A 22,493-nucleotide genomic window follows, 5' to 3' on the forward strand; every position below is an offset into this window, starting at 1 on the left:
CTTTCCCAGCAGCAAGAGGGGGCATCACCCCCAAATTCTCAGGTGTTATTGCTGGGGCTCCCTGTACCTTCCTGGGGCTAGGCCCCAGGAAGTAGTGTTCAGAAGGAAGAGAATTTTGGTGATGCTGCTGCTTCCTAAGAACCTGTCCTGTGCCTATCCACCATGCTATAGTTCTTTGGGCCCTGCTGAGCTCATAAGTAACGAGATTCATAGCACACAGAAGAGCTCTTTGGATCCCCCACCTGTGTCTCTGGCTTACTTCTTGTTTGACATCTGGCTTCACTTGTTTACAAGTAACCTGTAGGAGTCCAAGCCACCAGAAAGACAAAAGAGGTGCTCCTGAAATAGGTGCTGTCATATGTTTGCACAGGCCCAAAATCAGCTAAATAATGCAAAGAAGATGGGGTCAGGGTTCAAATTCCAGCTCTGTTACTTCCCAGTGGTAAGATCTCAGAGCAAATTATATAATTCTCTGACATTCAATCTCTTCATCAATGAAATGGATCCAATAATAGAATCTTATTTTTTGTCCTCTTTGGGTTAAAGAATCCTGATTCCTTTTGGGAATACCACCCCCTCCCACTCTCATCCCCATGCTATGAATGGGGTGGACCTTACTGCATCCCCCTAAGCACGTGTGGGACATACATGACCTAGCTCTTGCCAATCAACCTAATCTACGTATTTCTGGTTCAGATGAGAATGCAAGCAAAAGTAGCCCACTGAGGCAAAGCACATTCTTTCTACTTGGGTGTTGAGGCTGGTGGGGATACAAGCTAGAGCTACTGGTGGCCATCTTTGCCATGTCATAAAGAGTTCCTGGGGAGAACAAAGCCAATATAAAGGAAGGCAAAGCAGTATGAGAAGAGACAGAGACAGAGAGAGGGAGAGAGAGTCCAATCATATCATTTAAGCACCTGGATCCTGCCAGGCCTAAAGCTATCACGATTTATCCCAAAGACTTTTTTTCAGTTTCATCACCAAGTAACACTAGATTGGATATTGGCGAAAGCTGAATCAAGTTAACTATCGCTTGCATCCTCACTAGGCAGCTACCCCTCATAAGATGATATGAAGAATAAATGAGAATGCCATAAATAGTTGGTGCTCAATAAGCAGTAGCTGTCATAGGGGTGGGGGAGTGCTTGCTGAAACAATACCACCTAAAGTACCTCTCCGGTTGCTCACACAGGGTGAGCACTTACTCAATACATGGTAGTCATTACTTCTTTCCATGGTAGCTGTGTTAAAAGCCAATTTCATTCACCCAGCAGCCCAAACAGCCAGCAGGCTCAAATGGGGCTTTATTGCCGAAGCCCCACATCTTAGGCCCCAGGGATAAGAAGTTAATAAAACTATTTTTCATAAGGAAGGAAATTCTTGCAAAGCTCATGGTAGCCACCACTCAGTGCTGTGTGGCTTAGTGGATCTCAGCAAAGCTATTCAAATGGGAAAATCATTTTGCTACTGGTTAAGTTGGAACAAGCTCTGAGAAGTAAGCATTATGCTACTACAGAAGCTGAACTTTCTCAAAAGGAAAAATAGTAGGGGCACGAGGAAAATTCATCTTGTTTCTAAAATCCAGATTTAAATGCTGCCAAGAGTTACGAATGACACACAACCCCACTGCATCTTGATGACAAGAAAGATTTAATAATTACTTTTTTTAAAAGGTTGGCATACTTAACCATTCTTCCAAAAATACCAATGGAGACGGGAAGGGGGGTAAACAGATGGAAAGTGACAAAAATGCATCAATTGCCCACACCATTTCTTCACACCAACAGCCAGAAGGAGAAGTCAGTCAGCAAGTGATCAAACTGCCATCTTTAGATCCAGCTACCACTGGCAGATTTCATTTGTACCTGCTGCAGATAAGCCCGATCCTCTAAAAGGAAAAAAAAAATTGATAAGAGAAAACATTATAGAATGGATGTTGCTGGATAAACTCTTTAAAAATGATCTTTTAATCCCTTCTGAATTCTTCCAAGGTCAGTGTCATGGGCAGGCAACTTATGACATGGGTTTCATCTTGTTGGGGAAATGGCAGGAGGGAGGTAAGAAATTAAAACTTACTGTGTGGCTACCCTCTGAGTTCTCTCCTTTAATTCCCACCCCCATTTCATAAGATAAGTAATCAGTGACAATACAGATTTTGAGTTTGAAATGATTAAGCAATATACTTAAAATCACACTAGAAATGACAAAGGACAGGTCTGCATACTCCAAAATTTACATGCCCAACACCACTGCCCACCCTATGAATCTTTACTTTTTCTCTTTCTCTCCCAATTTTTATTGCCTAAATCCCTTTATCCCCTCTCTATAAGAACCGGAGCCCAGAGAGAATATGGACCAGGTCTATACTGTTGTACTTAATTCAATATATGATTGCTGTTCCCTCTCCATGTAACCACCTTAAGTACAGATTCATTCATCCAGCAGCCCAAGACCCTACTTTCACTCTAGGCAGGTATAATCTGTTCCCAAAAAAATGTTTGAGGAAGGACACAGGACAGAAGGAAGGAAAGCTTGTCTAGCCAGGCATCTTTTTTTGATCCTCAAAGAAGCTCAAAACCCAGACAGATGTTATAGTAATCATTATTTGAGTGGCTTTCCTCTGTTTTGTTCTTTCAACCTCTTTGGGGTCCATGAGGAGTCTATACCAATTAGAAGTTTCCAATCCGGCAAAATCAAAGAAACATGAAGATGAGGTCACACTAATAATCAGTAACATTTTCTTACCTATCTCCATACTACCTGCCTGGCACCCTTTCATCATTTAATTTACATTAACCCAGAGAATCTCCATAGCAATGCTAGACGGTACTATTAGCACCTCTGCTTTCATAGATGATTACTAAGACAAAAAGAGGTGAAGCCAGGTGACCAGAATCACCCAGCTGATAAATCGTACAAACCAAAGCAGCCAGCTCTGTAGCCTGAGTGGGAATCTACCACATACGTCCTCAGTGGGTAAGCATGACCCATTAACTATGTGCATCCTAGATTTTAGGCATATCTGGACAAGGGGCCTTTGCCTGAAAAAACAATGAGGCCAGGAAAGGAGAACAGACATGAAGCTATCCAAGTCCTCCCCTAACATAGTAAGCCAGTGTTGGGATGAGAAAGAAGTTTCGCATACAGCTGCCCATCAAATCATCTCTCAACCCAGTCCCCAAAGACTCAGGTGACCTGAGTCTTGGCAGGCGAATAACAAAGGCATTAACATTAAAATGCTGGGACCTTGATCAGATTCAGTTGCCCTGGGAGGAGACAGCCCCCAGATGCAGGTGCTGGTTGGCGGGACACGGCGCAGACGGCAGATGGCAGGAGTAGCCAGTGAACTAGAAGTAGAGCTGCTGCTGTTGGCATCCCTCGACACAGGAAAACCAGAGCAGCAGAGTTGGCATCTGCCTTGGGTCTCCAAGAAGAGAACAGACATGATCGCGAGGACTTTGAGAGGGGCTGGCATTTTCATAGATCGCATGAGGTCGACAGAGAAATTCTTATCTGTCTTCATCATCAAGACCCTACTTTTACCTTTTACCTGGTGCAACCTGAAAAGTGATCTATATCCAGGAAAAAAAAAAAAAAAACAGCAATAAATCAAACATCAGACAGGTATATACATACATGTACATGGGTTTTGTATGTGGGTATATGTACAGACATTTGTGTACTCACATTTCCTTCACTTACAATTTTGACCAGTGTGTATATATTCTTCTCCTCAGAGTCACTGAGTCCTTTGAAAACGTACAGAAGCAGTTCTTAATGCTTGTGGTGATTTCTTTGGTTTATCTGAATCAAGAACTTCTTAGAAGAATCCTTCATGAAGACCCACTTGGAGCAAACCTCTGAGACTCAACTCATAAAACTCATTTGCCTATTTTTAAGATTCCAAGGCAGCAATGACCCTCATTCCTATAGCCCTCTTCCTCCATGCCATACATGCTGTTCTTTCAGACCTTGGGGGCACCTGCTCCCCCCACCACCAACAACCTGCTTTAAATCCCTTTGGCCCAGAACTGGCTCCCCTACTTCTCTCTCTCCCCCTCAGTGTCCAGCAAACAGTGGTGAACCCTGCAACTCTCCACTCAACATGAGGAAGTTGAGATTTGAGAAGTAAAACCACCTGGTTTCAGCTCTCCCCATGCCATTTTGTCCTCTTGCCTGCTTCACCCTTGACAGCCACAGTCTCCAATTCTGGGGTGACCTATGGAGAAAGAGTGGGCTGAAGATGAATCCAAGTCAGAGAAGCAGTGCTGAAAGTCACCACGGAGGTTTCTTGTTCCACAATTCATCCAGCAAATGTCAATTAAGCTCTTACAAAACAACAAGCAATACTTAAACCCTGGTGAGGGAGCAAAGATCAGCTTACTTCCTCAGCTGCCCATCCCTTCTCTTATACTCCAAATCATTAGAAATTCCATTCACATATTGAATCAAAATCTGCCTCCCCATAACTTACCTCCTCTGACTTAGATATTAGTTGTAACTGCATTGTAAAGTATGAGGATTTAAATGTAAAAACAAAACCCAAAATGTATTGGGAAAAAATATAGGGAAACATACAATCTTAGATCAAAAGAGATTTTTCTAGACATGACACCAAAGCAGAATTAAACAAAAATTTTTGACGGATTAAAAATTAAGTAAAATTTTTGATGGCTTTGCCAATATGAATACCCAAAATCTATAAACACTAAATCAGAGGCAAGAAAGAAACTGAAAAGAAACATTTGTAACCCAGATGGCAGGTGAGGACCATAAGACTTAATATTAAAAACCTTTAAAGTCAGTACAAAAATATATATAATATAGGAAGGGGAAAATGGGCAAAAGAAGCAAATAGGCAATTCAGAAGAAGATATACAAATATGAAAGAAAAAACACTTAACCTCACTAATACTCCAAAACACATACAAGTTAAGACAAGATGCCACATTTTACTCATCAATCCGATAAGACATTTTAAAATCCTATTACCCAGTACTACTAGAGAGCCTGTGGGGAGACAGGTACCCACACACATTGGTGCAGCAGCCTAAGGAATGGCTTGGCCACACATATCAAAGATTTTTTTTAATGAAACATTTTTTTATATATAAATTTTATTTATTTATTCATGAGAGACACAGAGTGAGACAGAGAACAGGCAGAGGGAGAAGCAGGCCTGGGACTGGATCCCGGGTCTCCAAGATCAAGCCCTGAGCTGAAGGTGGCGCTAAACCGCTGAGCCACCCGGGCTGCCCCAAAAATGAAACGTTTTAAAATGTTCATAATCCTTCGAGCCCTAGAACTTCCACTTCTAGGACTTTATACTAAAGAAATATTCAAGAGTGTGCATAAAAATGTATTTCCAATGCTATTCATCCTAGAATTTGCTGTATTAGACATAAATTGAGGGAAAAGAGAATTTTATAAATAAATCATGGTAAATCCCTGAACTAGAATACTTTGCGACACTGAAATACGGTGTTGTGGAAAAATATTTAATGACTTTGAAAGTGACTTACAATATCTAGTTGTAAAAAATATATTTAGTTATAAAAAAATTAGTTGTAAAAAATACATAGGTTTTTCAAAATAAGTTCTTTCAAAAATTGTACCATAGTGTATATATGAACTATTTTGCCTAGGAAAATTAATAGGTTATAACTCAATGGGTTAACAGGTAAACATGCAAGATGGAACTCCCTCTCTCTCCTCTTCTCTCTCTCTCATTTCTGTGTAATTTTCCAACTTTTTGGCGATGAATATCAGTTTCTTTTCTCCAAGGAAAATTCTGCATCATAAGCTAAGATTACATTCAGTGTTTTAAGAAGCTCTACCACACAATGTGTTCATGTTTAATTTTTCATAAAAAATAAAGCCCAGAAACATTTTTTTCCTGGTGTTACCTAGTTGATTTTTTAACCCAAATGCCATGTTTTGCATTTATGCCTGCAGAATGTCATCATTTTGGCTGGGACTCTGACTTCCAGTTTGCTGGGGTCCTTTTGATTCCTGTTTCTGTCATGGATACCTTAGCTTCCAGGTTCCATACCTTCGGGAAATTTAATCAGCATGCCTTCTCCTCCCTCCTCCAGCCCCCCAGGTCCAGAACTGAGGATGGGCTGCCACATGGGCAGTGCATCAAGAAGAGAGAGTGCAGTCTACCATGTCGACCCCCAGGACCCAGGAGCAGAATGGCAGAGAGGGAAATAGTATCAAGACAGAGAGATTATATGGAGGAGCCACAGAAAAACATTCTGCCTCCAATCTGATTACAGAGCCAAAGAAATAAGACCTCCGGGGCCAGCTCTCCTGGCTGCCTGCCTCGTCCGCAGACCCAGGCACTGTGGTTGACCCACTCTGCATCACTCACTTAAATGGCAACGACATCTGACAGACAGAGCATCGAGCCATGGCCCCGTGTGTCCCTAATGTGGTTAGAGCTGGAGAAATTATTCATCAGAGAATATGCTAAAGCGTTTAGTGTCCCCTGGATGCATTAGGGGCAGGTTCTGTCGGACTCTATGAAGCACCTCTGTGTGTTTATCCTGAAAACCCCTGAGCTGGCTCCGCGCTGCCCTCATTACTCATCTCCAGAGCCCCAGCCAGTCTCCGTGACTCAGCCAGGTGGCCCCATCGCAGCCCCTTTGCTCTCTTCATTTCCCTCCAGGTCTCTTCTGGGTCACTTGCCTCCCTCCTTCTGAGGAGCGACAATCCCCAGCCAAGCTGCCAAGGGCTCCCCCTTGCTGTCCCCACCCTCAGTCTCCCATGCCCCCCGCAGCCCCCTGACTATGCTCTGCTCCCCAGCATCTCTGCCTGTCCTTCCTGTCCTTCAGGGTCTGGCAAAGGCCACCTTCTCCTCAAGTCTTCTCAGCTCTCATTAGCCAGAATTAGGAGTGCTCTCAAGTGCTTGCAGGGAACTTTCATTTTTTTCCAGCACTTCTGAAGCAAGCATCTAAGGACAGGAGAGGGGTGAGAGCGGGGAGAGAGCCATTGTAAGGGAGACTGCCTCCTTCTCCAGGGAGGAAAGCCCACCACCTCCTGCTCGTTTACACTTTGCATACAGCAGAAAACCAAGTACATGGGTTTGGTGGACATGGGCTGGAGTTTCTCATACTATATATACTATATTACACTATCCCTGTCCTATATAGACTACATTATACTCTACTATACCTATGCCCTGATTTTCTGTGAAAAAGAAGGGTTTACCATCATTCCCAATGACCATTGTCACAGAAATACTTGCCTAATATTCTGAAGTCTGAGTTTAGGGAAAGATCTCTACTGTACAGAAGCAACTCGTTATAACTCATTGTAATTACAACATTGTTGTTGTTGCTGCTGTTGTTAATCAGCTTCATTTACTATGCAGCTGTTATGAACCAGGTCCTGCTCTATGTGTTCTCTGCATACTGTTTCCAATTATTCCAATATTACCACAAGGTAAATCCTAACTCCATGTTAAAAATGGAAAACTAAGACACAGAGAGGTACAGTGACTCGCCAAAGGTCTAAGTACTCAAAACTTATGAAGCCAGGGTTTAAACCTTAGATCTAACTCCAAATCCCTGTTCTTGCCACAATTCAGGATTTTCTGATAAATTGTGGATTACTGAGCTGAACTTAGGTGTTTTGTTGGGCGAAAAGTAGTGTCATGGTTCAGAGCAGAGTTCAGGAGCTAGGCATCCTGGGTTTAAATTCTGGCTCCACTCTTTACTAGCTAGGAGACATTGTTCAAGGTGCTCAACAAAGTCCAAGCTATTGCCATTCTGTATGCCAACCAGGTCCCAGCAATGAGCTCATTAATCCCTAAGAAAAAGGCATGATCAACATGGTGGGGAAGCTTATGAGGTAAAGGGCTGGAAAGAGTTTTAAAACCACCACGACTTGCAAGATCCCTCAAAATTTTTTTAAAAATTCCAAAAGTATCTTGTAAGTAATTTGGAAGTCATTTTATAGTTTTAAAATGCTTATTACGAGCACATTTTCAGAGATGTGAGTTTTGCCAGTTGTCCTGCCAGCCTAGACAAGTGTTTCGAGGTCATGGGGATCAGAAAGGAAACCTGTGCTTTCAATAGCTCATTTAAAACCCATCCTCCAGGGGATCCTTGGGTGGCTCAGCAGTTTGGCGCCTGCCTTTGGCCCAGGGCACAATCCTGGAGTCCCGAGATCGAGTCCCACGTCGGGCTCCTGGCATGGAGCCTGCTTCTCCCTCCTCCTGTGTATCTGCTTCTCTCTCTCTCTCTCTCTCTCTCTCTCTCTCTCTATGTCTATCATGAATCAATAAAAAATAAAATCTTTAAAAATAAATAAATAAAATAAAGTCTTTAAAACCCGTCCTCCAATGGGTCCTTACTGCCAATAGATAAAAGTCCAAATGCCTGAGCCTGCCCTATATAAATCTTATCAAGTTAGTCTCAGGCCAGATTGCCAGTCTTGGTACCTAATACACTAATCTTCCAATTCCACATGGTGCAAATTTCTACTCATCCTTCAATACCCAGCTCTAATATCCCTTGTTCAATAGAGCCTTAACTGATTTTTGTGGAGAGAAGTCATTGTTATTCCATCCCTGTTGCTACAGTCTTTTTGTACACCTCTATACTGCAACCCTCTTTACATTGTGTGCTAAATGTTTAGCCTCTACTCTTTGTCATGGATAGCAAGGTGGTCAAGGGCTGTGGTTAACATCCTGGTCATCTTTCATCTTTACATCCCAAGTACCCAGCACCTATCAAGTGACAAGTATATATTTCTGAGTGCACACATAAATTAAAAAATAATTTGTAATGCTAGTGAAAAAAATCACCCCAGCTAAGGTAGAATTTTGTCTGACCTTGATAAATAGTATCTCCTAAATCATCACTGTCGTCATCATAATCATCAAAATCATTAAGATCCCAGGAATACAGTCTGTGTGACTGAGAAAACTGAAGACCCTCTGTGGAGGATTTTCTTACCCTGTTCTCCTAAATAACCATGTCAATCAAAAGACTTTCTCAAGTCTCAGCTATAACTACCTTCCTTCAGCAGGCAGTGCGCTAATTACATAATAGCACAAGCACAAAAACCATTCAAAGGTTGACTTACCACTCTTGCAAGAACACATAAGCCTATGTCCACAGAGATGGCACACAGTAGGCACCTGGTAAATATTTGCAGCATGATGAGTATTTATGGTGTGAGGCAGCTCTCCTGTGGTGTCAGCTTGGAAATCAACTGTCCACATTGCTCTGATTCAGCCACCTAGTTATGAAGGAAAAGATGGTGTTACAAGGAAGAAAAGCATTCAGTCAGAAACCCCAAGTTTACGTCCTAGTTCTGCTGCTTAGCAGCTGGGTGACTCTGGGCAAATCACTTGCCTCTCTGGGAAATAGTTTCCCCATCTACAAAATAAGGATAATTTGCCTTGCCTTGTTGTGGTAATTTCATGAAATCCATACATAAGAAAGTATCTAACACAGGCCTGACATGGTGATCCATTGACATCTGTAGAGTATGAACTTATTTCTGTAGCTTTGCTAGATCTCAACTCAGGACCCAACATTTTATTTGTGTCCATTTTACCAGCATCCAAAATAAGAAGAGGAAGGAAGAGTAGAAAACAAAAGTGAAGAATTGACTCCTTTCCAGCTTTATTCAACTGAAATAGGGGTGGGGCTAAAGGAGAGCATCAGGGAAAACCATCAAACACACACACACACACCCTAGATGCTGGGTATAATAATGTGGAAAAACTCCATTTATCTGGCTATATAAAATTTGGGATCCCTGGGTGGCGCAGTGGTTTAGCGCCTGCCTTTGGCCCAGGGCGCGATCCTGGAGACCCGGGATCGAATCCCACGTCAGGCTCCCGGTGCATGGAGCCTGCTTCTCCCTCTGCCTGTGTCTCTGCCTCTCTCTCTCTCTCTCTGTGACTATCATAAATAAATAAAAATTAAAAAAAATTTATAAAAAAAAAAAATTTGACAAAGTACTGTCCTTTATGGGAACTGCTTACTATTTGTGCCTAATCATATATTCATGATCATTATTAAAGATATTTGGCTTCAGCTGGCTATATGTTAGTAAGCATGCTGCATCTTCATTAATATGTTGCTTATTTGTTGGAGTCAGACAACCACTATTTTCAAAAATTAAAGTAGCCAAACTGTGGAAGGAGCCACAATGCCTGACAGATGAAAGGATAAAGAAGATGTGAGATATATATATTTAGCCATCAGAAAGGATGAATACCTACCATTTGCTTCGATGTGGATGGAACTGGAGGGTATTATGCTGAGTGAAATAAGTCAGTCAGAGAAAGATAATTATCATATGGTTTCACTCATATGTGCAATATAAGAAATAGTAAAAGGGACTAGAAGGGAAAGGAGGGACACTGAGTGAGGAAAAATTAGAGAGGAAGAAAACCATGAGAGACTTGTAACTGGGAAATAAACAAAAGGTTGCAGAAGGGGAGGAGTGTGGGGGATGGGGTAACTGGGTGATGGGCACTAAGGAGGGCACTTGATGGGATGAGCACTGGGTATTATACTATATGCTGGCAAATTGAATTTAAATAAAATATTTTAAAAATAAAAATTTTAAATAAATTTTAAAATAAATAAAAATCAAAGAATATGTTGCCTCTTGTTCTCATTGATATTTGTGACCATGAAAAGAGAAACTTAAAATATATATATTTATGGATGCACCCATTAGAATAATTATCAACAACAACAAAATGGGGGATAACAAGCGTTGGTGAGGAGATGGAGAAATATAGAGGAACTGGAATCCTTGTGCACCGCTCTTGGGACTTTAAAATGGTGCTGCCAACTGAGGAAAACAGTATGGCAGTTCCTCAAAAAAATTTAACATAGAAATACCATATAATCCAGCAATTCCACTTGTGGAGAATTAAAAGCAAAGACTGAAACAGATACTGACACAACAGTGTTCATAGCAGCATTATTTATGAGAGACAAAAGGACACATACAAAGAAATATTAGCCAGCCTTCCCAAGAAAGGGAATTCTGATATAATGCTACACATGGACAAACCTCGAATACATTATACATAAAAGAAAAGGACAGATCCTGTATGATTCTACTTGTATGAGGTGACTGGAATAGGCAAATTCATACACAGAAAGTAGAGTGGGGGCACCTGGGTGGCTCCGTGGTTGATAATCTGCCTTCAGCTCAGGGTATGATCCTAGGGTCCTAGGATCAAGTCCCTCATCAGGCTCCCTCTTCTCCTGCTACTCCCCCTGCCTATGTCTGTCCTTTCTCTCTGTGTCTCTCATGATGGATAAATAAAGTCTTTAAAAAGGAAAAAAGACAGAAGAAAGTAGGGTGGTGGTCACCAGGAGCTGGGGGAGGGGTCCGGGGGAGGTGGTGTTTAATGCATATAGAAATGATAGTCACACAAAATTGTCATTGTACTTAATACTGCTGAATTCCACACTTGAAAGTGGTTAAAATGGTGAAGTTCATGCTGTGTATATTTTATCACAGTGAAAAAAACATTATATATACATATGGAATGCATTTCTATGGCGTGGTGTTTGGGTCAGCTCTCAATTTTTCCTTAATTGTTTCAGTATAATAGCTGGCAAATTGGCAATGAAGGAAGTGTCCCAAGCTGGCCAGCTGCAGTTCCTTTTTGGAGACCTGCATTTGGAAGGTCCTGAAGGGACACAGTTTTCAATTCCCCCTCTGGACTGTCCAAAACCCTGCCAATAGGGTTGGCAAAATGTGGAACTAGGCCATTCTCCTTCCAGAGCCTGGGACTCCCTGGCAGGGCCTTAAATGAAAACAACCCTATCCTATAGTCCTGTGTCGGGCTTCTGCATGCAGTCCCCGAAATGACCTGCTGGGGCTTCTCCGATCCACTTAAGCAACCAGAACTAATTCAAGAAATGGGTGATAGAGACTCCACAGCTTAGCATACAGCCTCTCCCGGAAAACATATTTGCATTTTCACCAGGTTGTCTGGACACAATAGGTTAAATCAAAGGAGCAAATACAAATCCATTCTCTCAACAAATATTTGTTTATCATGGGACACACAGCTACACAATACTTTTCCTTTCAAGGATACACAGGGCGCACGTTGCAGGTAGCATCTGCAAAGAAGAGAACTCTCAAGCATCTGCAGAGAACTATGGGTACCTCTCTGTTTTAGGCTAGTCTCAGCCTACCAATAGTGATGCTGTCCCCTAGAAAGGCCTGGGAGCACACAACTGGGTGGGGTTCTCCACAAACAGTGTTGTGGCTGGCCCCTCAGTTGTGACTCTTTTTATGATTATAAGATGCCCTCAAAAATAACCAGGTGCAAACTTTGGAAAACAACACTATTACTCACGGGTCCTGGGAAGTACACAACATACCAGGGGCCACACAGCAAGGTCACAGGGTAGACAGAGAAAAAGAGGACCCATAGGCCTGAGGTTCAGCTTTTATTAGGGTCAAGGGTGAGGACCTGGGTTTCACAGATTCACTCTTTATTGGTGAATTTAAAACATAAAAGTGAGAAGTTAAACACAAGAAGAAAGGTGGGGGGTGGTCAGTTCTCTAAGTCAACCAAAGACTTCTAATACAAACTTGGGGGTGGCGGAAAGGCAGTCCAGCTCTCTAGCAGGTGGCTGGCACAGTTTTTGTTCAAATAGCTATCCTTGAAGTGGATGCCTTAGCAATCAAAGCTTCAATCAGGCACTTGCATTACAAAAAGGAAAACCAACTACCAGAGCTCACCCCCATACTGTAAGCAGGAGCCCCCCCCCTCCCTTATAAAGGAGATTCTTGGGCCGTGTTCTCTCTCGGGGCCAGTTCACTTCTAAATTGTACTGATTATGGCTCAGCTCCAGCCATACCAGACTCTCAGGTTACTCACCTGAACCACATTCCAAACCGAGGGCTTGGTAAATCAATAACACTGCCTTCCCACCCAGTTAATCCCATATGGTGCCTGAACAGGGGCAGGGCCAACACAGTTTTCATTCTTGCTGTTTGTGGTTATTGGATTACCCCCCACGTTCTCAGCTAAACTCCCTTAACACAAAGCTTTACTTTCTTTTTCTTTCTTCTTCTTCTTCTTCTTCTTCTTCTTCTTCTTCTTCTTCTTCTTCTTCTTCATCTTCTTTTTAGAAAAGGGGAGGGACAGCAGGAGAGGGAGACAGAGAATCTTAAGCAGGCTTCATGTCCAGCACAGAGCCCCACATGGGGCTCGATCTCACAACCCTCAGATCATGACCTGAGTTGAAATCAAGTGTCTTAACTGACTGAGCCACCGAGGTGCCCCTCAAAGATTTAATTTTTTTAAGAGTCATTTACTGATTTGAGAGCGAGAGAGAGAGCACAAGTGAGTGGAGGTAGGGACAGAGGGAGAGGGAGAGAGAGAATCAAGCAGACTCCCTGAGCATGAAGGCTGACATGGGGTTCGATCTTGTGACCCCCATGATCTTGAGATCATGACCTGAGCAGAATTCAAGAGTCTGACACAAAACAGACTGAATCACCCAGGGGCCCCCAAAAGTTTTACTTCTGAAACAGACTAACACTTGTTCCCAAATGAGCAAGGGCAAGGCCCCAAAGATACCTCGTTTTCACCAACAGGAAGCCAAGCAGAATGAGCACTCCAAAATGGATCTCGGTCCAAGGGTGTAAGGGACTCACAGTTTAGCATCTTTGAAGGAGGCAGGTAGGCATAGGGGTTCCCTAAGAAGGAGGAGCCATGCAACCTGTCCCTTCTGTCTCTGGCCCTCCAAGGAGCTCAAGCCAAGTCATCCCCAAAGAGCAATTCTAGCAAGAAGGGGTCGGGATTCTTGGTCAGAAGCATGAAGGAGAGGACTGGAGGCAATGGTGGGCTCGGGGCATGCCTCCCACTGCCCCCTCAGCTGACTGAACTACCCCACTTGACAGCATAAGAGCAGCTGCCTGTTCATACGGAGCACGCATGCACTGTACGCTGCATGGGCATCATCTCATTGCATTTTCAAGTGACACAAACTGTTATCTCCTCTGTATAAATGATGAGACTGAGACACAATGTGGTAGGCGGGTCGTACAAGAAAGCAAGTTTGTAGCTCCCCTCCACTACAAAAATAAGTTTTTAAAGGCTCCAATCATGGAATACCTTTGACCACTCTCCATGAAGCATTCCTCATTTTCTCAGGTGGAAGTAGAGGCCTCTTCACAATCTAGGATAGCACTTTGCCCTGCCTCTGTCCATGGTAACAGTTGTGAACACCTGCCGCTGGAGGCACTGGGTGTCAGGCTCATGCCTTGTCCATCTTGGATCCCAGCTGAACAGACCAGACACCCAGGAGGCCGTGTGGGATGACACAAGAGGAAACCCCAAGAGCCCGGATGTCTCACAAGGCCTTCCTTTCCAGGGACACTGACATTGAAAAGACCACTAGACACCCTGTTCCCTCCCCCCAGGCCGGAGGGCTGACTCTTGCCTGCAGTCTATAAGTAACAGCAATGCCAGACCTTGCAATATTTTCTCCGTCTTCTGGAGTCATTTGCCTCAAAAATATCCAACAGCTGTGCATTCCACAGCCGACTGTACATTAATCATGCGTCATAGGGGAACGTGCCATTGCTGCTTCCAAGGCTTCTGCGAACACACAGACGGGCACCCAGTTTCTAAGCTACTGGGGAATAGACACGGGTCTCTAAATTCCAGCTGGCCCCTCACTGAGTGCTGTAAAGCCTCAGACATCTGGCTAGAAAGATTGGCAAATGTGCAGTCCGTTGGCTGTGGAGCACATGATTATATAAGGGTCTGAGCACCATTTGACAAAGCCACGGCCACTCCTCAAGCCTGCGATGGTCTGAGGGCACCTGCCTCAGCTCACACCTTTTCCTTCCATCTGTCCTCTCTCTTTCTCTCTCCCTTTAGACAGTTCAGAGCAGTGCATGTTAAAAAGGATTAGACTCACAATATCAATTTAAAAACAACACAGCAGCCCTATCTGTTGAAGGCCTACTATGTGCCAGGCACAGCCCCAAGCCTCACAAATACCCTGTGGGCTGAGCGGTATCATCCCCATCCTCAAAGGAAGCAAAGGGAGCCAAAGGAAATTAAGGGACTTCCACAAGTCCCACAGCTGGGAAGTGGCAGGGCCAGGACTCAAACTCTGATCTGACTGACTCGTTACACTGTCTCTTCTTTCCCACAGTCCTGTGGGGCCCGCCTTCAACCTCTGTCACCTGGGCAGGAGCCCCAAGCTTGGAAATGAAAACATGCTTCACCAGAGAGGCCAGGCCCACTCACTCCGGGCTCAGGACAGATCAGGGGTCAGGAGGGGGAAGGGGAAGGAGGCGGCTGTGGAAGCAGGAGAAGCCTATGAGGGAGACGGTGCAGAAGGAAAACTGTTTATTGTGAAACGTTTAATTATTGCACTTGGGGGTAATTTATTATCAGGGAAATTAAGTGATTCCATTAGCCTCCTGTCGCTTTCCAAAATAAATCTGTCAGAGTGGGGTGACGGGGAAAGAAGATGAGAGCTTCTCTGTTTTAATTTGTTTTTCTGCCGATTGCCAAATGGAGGTCCAGCTCCATTTATCTATGGGAAGGGAGCTGGCGGTGCTCCCGCATGAGCCTCCCTGCTACATTCAGCCCCTCTGCAGCCACATTTCCATATCAGAACAAAAAAAAAAAAAGAAAAAGAAAAAAGAAAAATGAGCCCAGCTTGGGAAAATGGGGCAAGTGCCCAGTCAGCACAGGAAAGAGACCAGAGGCGTGGGAGCTGGAGCCAGCCCTGCCACCCACTGGCTCTGGGGCCTTGAACAGCGCAGTCCCCAGCTCATCAGTGAGATCCTCCAGTGCTAATGCCCCTTCTCCACCTAACATCCCCCAAGCACCAGCTGATGCAAGCTTCCAGTAATCCCTGTGCCTTAGCCCGACAGTCAGCTGATAGGAAGGCCCTGGTCAAGCAGAGCTGTCCCTCCTCCTCCCCGCCAGGTACTACAGCTCTCTGGATCTGACGGATGATGCTCTGAGGGAGCAAATGGTAGAGCCAGAACCAGGATGCAGGTCTGAGCCACTGGCCTGCGCTGCCATCGCACTCCTGTGGGTGTAGGGAATGTTCTTCCTGCACCTCGATCGTCCACATCACAGAGACGTGAAACCCTACCTGCCTGGACTGCGTGCAGCGCAAGACAAGGCACCATTGTTTTCTTCTTTATACCTGAACCAGTCCAGCGCCCAACCAGATCAGAAGAGCCTTTGTTACTGTTTGTACTCCCAGTTGGGCACTCAGCAGGCACGCGATATGTATTTGTTGAATTAATCAATCCCCCCTGTGATATGAAATTCCTCTCTTCGCTGAATAGGTAACCAGATCTTAACCAAGGGAGAGGAAGTTGCACCTTTTTTTACAGAAAATCTAGATATCTGGAGAGAGAAGAGCGGAAGGCAGTCTAGTCATTCCAGTGCAGAGAAGCCGAATTTGGTTCCTCGGCCCAAGAGATCTGATTTCCTCAGCAACTCTACTGTGGCTCCTTGGAGATGAAGGCCACCAACTGATAACAGTGCCAGGGGCCACAGGCCACAGGAATCTGCCTCTCCCAGATGCCCTGCCCTGGTCATGTGCCCAGGGAGTGCAGTCTTTCTCCAGGCACCGTTTCCTGGTCACTTCCTCGACCATAACATAATGGATGTCATAACAGAGCAGCATTGCCCAGCCCCTGAAGACAGAGCCAGGAATGACAGGCTACCAAGATTGTATTCAGGCCATCAGCACACACCCAGGCACTGGGTGAGAGACCTTCCGGAGAATTCGGTTCCAGGGAGTTAGGGAACTTCATGGTCCAGGCAGGCACCAAGCTCAAAGCCAAGAGGACCCAACACTGCCATCCATAGAAGCACCAAGACATGCAGCTGCCATTATCAAAGAGCTGTTCCAGCTCTCTAGCCATTATCACATGTACAGGAAGTGAGACTTCCCCAGCATGGATGCTGCGCCTGACCCCACCCCAGCCTACCACCAGTGTTCACTCTGTGATCCACCAAGCTGGAAGGAACACACACCCGTCAGCCCTGGACACACGTTCTGGATGGTTTTCTAAGTCAGTAAATGGCTTTCATTACTATCAACCACTCTAACTGGTTGAAGATGTGAAGCCAATGAACACAGGCTGGGAGAGAGATTCAGATGCCTGACCCACGTGCTGCACATCCCTGTCTTCACCTCATGTGAGGGGTTGAGGGAAGAACCACTCTCATTTCTTGAATGATGACTTCCTGGGTCCCTTATTCATATCTGCCATAAGCTAGCTAGATAATGCCAGGCAAGTCCCCCAAATCCATGTGTCTTCAACGTTAATGTGCACACGAATCACCTGGAAACATAGGTTTTAATGGAGCAGGACTGGGCAAGGGCCTGAAATTCTGCAGTTTTAGCAAGCTCTCAGGCGATACTAATGCTACTGGTCTGCAGACCACACTTTGAGTAGCAATGCCCTGAATGCCTGGATCCTCAGTTTCATGTCTAAAATGGGGCTCACATTAGCTACCAAACAAGGTAGAGACTAAACATCGTCACATCTGTGAAGCACCCAGTGAAGTGTCTGGCACATAATGAGGCATGTAACAAATATGAGTTTCGCCTTCCCTGCACTTCTACATCTTTCTAGCTGACCCCTGAGCCAGTGTTTCTTGACCTTGTTTGGCCAATATTCCCCTCTGAGAACCTAATAAAAATGAAAGGTTCTTTACCAGCCATGGCTAGACTGTGCTTTGATAACTAAAAGTCCCAAAGCTCCATGGCTTAACACAACCAAAGTTTACTTCATACTCCTGCTACATGCCCACTATGGGTCAGCGGGGCTTATTGTAGTCATTCAAAGACCCTGATGATAGACCCTCCATCTCAATATACAAGTACATATTCATCATGTTGGAGGACAGGCACATGATGAATCACACATTGGCTCTGGCAACATCTGCTCCGAAGTGACATATGACACTTCTCATATTTCAGAAACCAAAACAAGTTCCCATGCAGTGCCTCATTTCAAAGGGGCCAAGGAAGTGTAATTCTACCCTTTGCCCAGAAGATGGAGAGCCAGAAGTATTTGGTGAAGAACTCTAATGATTACCACCAACCTACTTCTCAGGGGAGAGAATACAATATAGAAGCTTGCTCATAATTCCAGGAGGTCCACAGACATCCCAAGCCCAGTCCACGCTTTGTACTTCCTGAGCATGTTCAGAGGAAACTGGGGAGAAGTAGGGCTCATTCATTCATTCAATGAATGTTAATTGAGCATCTACTATGTCAGGCACGTTCTGGGAGGGAAACAAGATAGAACAGATCCATGCCCTCACAGGTCTTATACTCTAGAGGGAATAAACTTATTGCTAAGTGGGAAAATGATAGCAGGTAGTAAGTACTATCAAGGTAAGGAACAAGAGTGTGATGTAACAGAGTAAGTGGAATGTTGGGAGAGACCTACTTTAGATGGAGAGGTCAGGGAAGGCCACTCTGAGAGGTGATACCCAAAGCCAAAACAGAAGGATCAGAATAAGCCAGACATTTGCCTGGCTAGAAAAAAAGCATTCCAGGTAGAGGAAACAGCAAGTGCAAAGGCCATGTTTCAGGAAGAGCTCAGTCTGCTAGATGGATAGACAGAAGGCCAGTGTGGTGAAGTCTTAGTGAGTGACATGAGCCATGGTTGGGGTGGAACAAAGAGTCAGGGAGGTCAGCAGGGGCTGGATCACATGGGCCCTGGATATGTATTCATGCTGCCCAACCCAGATCCTGAGTATCCTTCCCCCATCACCAGGAGAGTTGGGGATACCCTGAAGACTACGAGAGTCCACTAGAACCCCCAGGATAACATAGCTTGAAGCCGAGTCCAGAGGACATCTGGCCTAGAAGACAGAGGACACTAGTGCTAAGCCTAGGAACCTAGAGAACAGGACCATCCCTCAAGAGCTGCCATTCCAGTCTCCTCTCTCCCCACTACAGGACCCAACTTGAGAACTTCCTTCTGTAACCCAGCACATCTCCCTTTTCTCCTGTACAAAGACCCTTGCCACCCTCCTCTCCTGTCCTCAGCTGTGCCAGGCTGGCCTCCCCATCTCCAGAACAAGTTCCCTGCATTCCTGCCTCTAAGCTGTTAGGACATCCCTCCTTAAAGTGCTGTGTAATGGCCCCTCTACCTGAACGTGGACCATTCTTCCTACAGAAAGCAGCTTAAATCCCACCTTCTTTCTGACGCCTCTAAAGACCACCCACAGGCAGGAGCTGGCTGACCTCTTCTTAAATTTTTTAAGTAGCACTGAACTGGCCTAATGGCATTGGTTACTAGTTCACACATAATTCTCCGCTCTCAGGAAACTGGAAGCTCGTGGAGAGCAGGAATGATGCAGTTGAATAGCTGCCCCTCGCCTCCCACAAAGTTGGTACTCAGGAAATGGTTTGACTGAAGACAGAGGTAGGAGACTGGAAAATATGCCAACACTACCCTCTGCACCCAGGCTCCCTGGAGGACAGGGTTGAGACCAGGGCCGGCTCATCTCTGAATCCTAGTCCCCTAACACAGGACCTGGAGTTAGCCAGCTCTCAACAGAAGTTTGTGAAATAAACCACAGGACTCATTTAGGTGATTTTGAATAGGTGATTCAACATCTCTGAGTCTCAGCTTCCTCATCTCTAAACCAGGGATGATGAGCTCCTCTCCATACCAGGTTGTTGTGAAGACCAGATACACTCTAAAAGGGACTGAATGGATCCCTGGTCAATAGACTTGGTCATTTCCCCGGGGACACCACACCCAGCAGAGAAGGATGTAAACCAGAGGGTTGGTTGGCACATCCTGCTTCCTTGCCCAAGCAGGTCAGATGGAAAGGAAAGAGTGATGAGGTCATGTTTCAAGGAAGGGCATCTGTACTTTGAAAGATGATTATCTTCTCACCCATTGCATCTGATATCAACCCTGCTTGCCCTCTGATTCTTGCTTATGGTTCATAGTGTGAGGGGACGGAAGCTTGGGCAGCCAAGTTTCGTAACATCCTTGGTCTCCTGGCTGCTTCCACCTTATTTGCTTCTCAGGGGGCTTATTTGAGTTGGGTTGCCCTCCAGAGGTCTGCTCAGCCTTCCCACATGTTCTATACACATCAAAAGAGAGCCTGGGTAGGAAGGATCAGTGAGTCCATCACATGTGTAAACAAGAGGTTTAGATCCTATGAGCAGTGAATGATGCACATCTGAGAGCCAACACCACTTTTAGCACCAGGTAAAAGGTAACATCCCGGTAACATTTCACTGGCAGACGGGGTCGAGCAGCACTCTGGCTCTGCCATGTATAAGCTGTGTGATGTTGGCCTAAGCCTTCAAGATCCACCTTCTTCCTAGTACCTACTTCATATGGCTTTGGTAAGAATGCACCCAGATAACACTTAACAAAGTCAGTGGCACATGAAAGAGCTCAACCAATTTTAGCTCTTTTCATTACTATATCATCAACACAGGTTTGGGGTTTTAAAAGTGTCCTCTCACGCACCCCCCAAGAGGAAAAGAGCCACAAACCTCCAGTGCATGCTCCTAAGACATTCGGGGATCTTCTCTGTGACTTATGCACATTTGTCACACTGTCAGAGACAAAGGTGTCTGAGCCTTGGGAGCTTCTGCTGTATAATATATGCAGAACAAACTGGAAAGTGTCTACCCTGGCAAATTCCCCTAGACCATGATCATTCACATAAGGACCACACATCAAGACTCTCTTTTTTTTTTAATTTTTATTTATTTATGATAGTCACAGAGAGAGAAAGAGAGAGAGGCAGAGACACAGGCAGAGGGAGAAGCAGGCTCCATGCACCGGGAGCCCGATGTGGGACTCGATCCCGGGTCTCCAGGATCACGCCCCGGGCCAAAGGCAGGCGTCAAACCGCTGCGCCACCCAGGGATCCCAAGACTCTCTTTTTTGATTAGAGCATGAGAACGGTGGCAGAAGGCAGAGCTCTCCAACAGTCCTACATCAAAGCCTGGCCAAGCTCAGGTACACACCCAGCACCACGAGGGGGCCAGGAGAAGCATGTTTCACCTTGGGGGCTGGTGAGTCAGGAAGTGAGTTTTCCTCCCCACCCCCAGTGCAGGAAATTGATGTTTGTGTGGGTCACCTATCTGCCTTGCTCATCAGATTTTGAATTTTGCAAAGGCAGTGATGAGTTAATACATCTCTAGCAGTCCAACCTGACCAAGAGTATGCACTCAATAAATGCCTGTTTACTTCAATTGCGCTGAGAGTATCCCTTTTTCTCTCCCCACAGGTGAAGAGAGCAACAAGCCTGACCTAAGGAGGTAGCTTCCTGAGAACTCCACCAGCATTCCTGGGGCAGACGCACATCCCCTCTACTGTGCTCCATATTGGCATTTCAGTCTTGGGCTTTGGTTACCTGTTGACATCTGTCCCTCCATCCGGACATAGGAACTTCTGAAGAGTCGAGACACTGTCTTCTGGAGCAGAGGAGGCACAAGCATTATTAGTATGACATGCTGGCTACTCATCATTTGCCCCTCCAAATTCCTTCTCTGCTGTATTCTCTGTCATGGGAGACTGAACTCCATGAGCTGCATCAACAAACTTTCCCTGGTAGCTGGCTTCCAGGTGGTTTCAGTCAATGGAGGTGCTAACAGGAGATCAGAAGGTGAAAGGGGAGAGAGGTCAGTGTATTGATTTCCCCAGCAACCTCCTTGATGGGTCATGGCTTGGCTGGTGGCTGTATTCCTCTCCACAAGGCCACAGCTCCTGTCAGGTGGCACCTTCCTTCACTATAGCTCTCTCCTGTGTCCAGAACTGGAACCTTGAGCCCTTCAGCACAGGTGTGAAAATAGCATCCCACTCTTACTAACCTTGGGGTCCTTCACCATCCTTGTCGGTGTCCTTTAACCCAACCCACTGCTTGGTAAACAGTCCCCTCATTGAATTCTCCCTAATTACTAGCCTGACTGTGACATCTGCTTCCTGAATTTCAACAGATAGGCCTGGAAATCTGTTCTAGCTAGGTTCTAGTCCTGGCACTGACCAGGTCATGACATGGTCAGTTGTGGCAACTGACCACGTGACTTTGGTGAGGCCCTGCCCCTTCTGGGATGCAGTCTTCCTCTGTACAATGGATGACTTGATTAAGTATCTTGAAGGCCTCTTTATGTTACAAATTGTTCTCACATATCTTGCAGGATCCCTGGGACAGTGTGGTGCACAGAGATGGTGCCGGAAACTACTTGATTGAAGGCTGCCAGGGTGGGGAAAGGAAAGAGTATGTGGGGGGCGTAGGGATGTAGGGGATGGTCTTTGAGACAGAGATTAAAGTTAATACTATATTGTTCACTGGCAGAAATGTGAGCAGTCAGTACCAGAGGAAACTGGTTTCCTATGACCTGAGTTTTGTGCTTTACGTGGCTAATATGGCCAGTTAGGGACAAAGAGGCTGGGCTGAGGGGAGATGTGTAGAAACAGAGCAATACAATGAATAATTAAGCATG

The 22,493-nt window shown here is 45.2% G+C and overlaps 1 long non-coding RNA gene across 1 annotated transcript; it reads right to left on the bottom strand.

Moving 5' to 3' along the window:
* Window positions 1-1,679: 1,679 nt before the first annotated feature.
* On the bottom strand, window positions 1,680-21,631 carry LOC144300796 (uncharacterized). The gene is made up of 4 exons (XR_013367581.1): window positions 21,404-21,631; window positions 9,094-9,249; window positions 4,139-4,219; window positions 1,680-3,572 (listed from the first exon to the last, which is right to left on the bottom strand). It is a non-coding gene; the product is annotated as an uncharacterized LOC144300796 (long non-coding RNA).
* Window positions 21,632-22,493: the final 862 nt, after the last annotated feature.

Source organism: Canis aureus, chromosome 29 (assembly GCF_053574225.1).
Source record: "Canis aureus isolate CA01 chromosome 29, VMU_Caureus_v.1.0, whole genome shotgun sequence".
Classification (NCBI taxonomy): domain Eukaryota; kingdom Metazoa; phylum Chordata; class Mammalia; order Carnivora; family Canidae; genus Canis; species Canis aureus.